Source organism: Aplysia californica, unplaced genomic scaffold (genome assembly GCF_000002075.1).
Source record: "Aplysia californica isolate F4 #8 unplaced genomic scaffold, AplCal3.0 scaffold00010, whole genome shotgun sequence".
Classification (NCBI taxonomy): Eukaryota; Metazoa; Mollusca; class Gastropoda; order Aplysiida; family Aplysiidae; genus Aplysia; species Aplysia californica.
In genome coordinates, this window is record NW_004797280.1 from 1,777,059 (window position 1) to 1,778,158 (window position 1,100).

Here is a 1,100-nt window from a genome sequence, read left to right on the forward strand (position 1 = left end):
GAGAGAGACAGAGACACAGAAAGAGAATGAGAGAGAGCGTGTGAGACAAAGTTCAGGATTGAGACACACACAAACACACACACGCACACACACAAACACATACACCCACATACACACACACAAAGAGAAAGAGAAAGAGAGAGAGAGAGAAAAAAAAGAAGAGAGAGAGAGAGAGAGAGAGAGAGAGAGAGAGAGAAGAGAGACAGAGAGACAGATAGCGACAGAGACAGAGAGACAGAGAGAGACAGAGAGTGAGCCAGAAAAATAAATAAAAGTAACAATAATATTCAGATAGCATAGTGACGGAACGACACTTCCCCGTCTATAAATAAAAATGGGAGAGGCAGAAAGAATGAAAGAACAGTGCTTTAATGAAGAGCAGATCAAACAGAGCCCATGCCAGAGTCAATGAGCCGTGAGCTGGCAGGCTCTGTGGGCTCGATCACCCTACATCACCCGGCGACGAAAACGGCGACGATAGCAGGGAACAACAGGACTTGTCACGCACGATGCGCCCATAGGAGGGGATCAGGGGATGACGTGCAAACTGAGACCAAAGGTACTGAATGACGAGTGGCGCGTAGCTATCGGTGGTGCCTTTTTTTTTTTTTAAAGAATCTAAAAACATAATATTATTTATTGTGTTTGAATCTTGACACAATAGTTAGAATTAAAATTATTGTTGACTTTTTACTAATTCGTTTCTAGCTAAAAAATTGTTTTTAAACTTTTTAAAATATTTTAAGAATATTTTATGTTATGTTATTTGTTTTATTTTATTCTATTCTGTTTTGTTCTATTTTATTTTATTTTATTTTATTTTCCGGGAGACGACCTGGGGAGGTGGTGAATATATGCACTTGTGTTGGAAGAGAAAAAAAGAGAGATATAGACACGAAATGACAAAGACACAAAGGTTTTGTCATTGTTACTGTCCTCTTTATTTATAGATGTTTATAAAATTGTTTAAGAAAGGACGGGCCTTTATCTCCTGTACGCAGGGGCGAAGGCTGACTTGTTTGACAGGGTAATCAAAGTAAAACGGGATCAGATATGGCCTCTAGATATGACACAAGAATCTTACTCGAGGCGGCGACTCT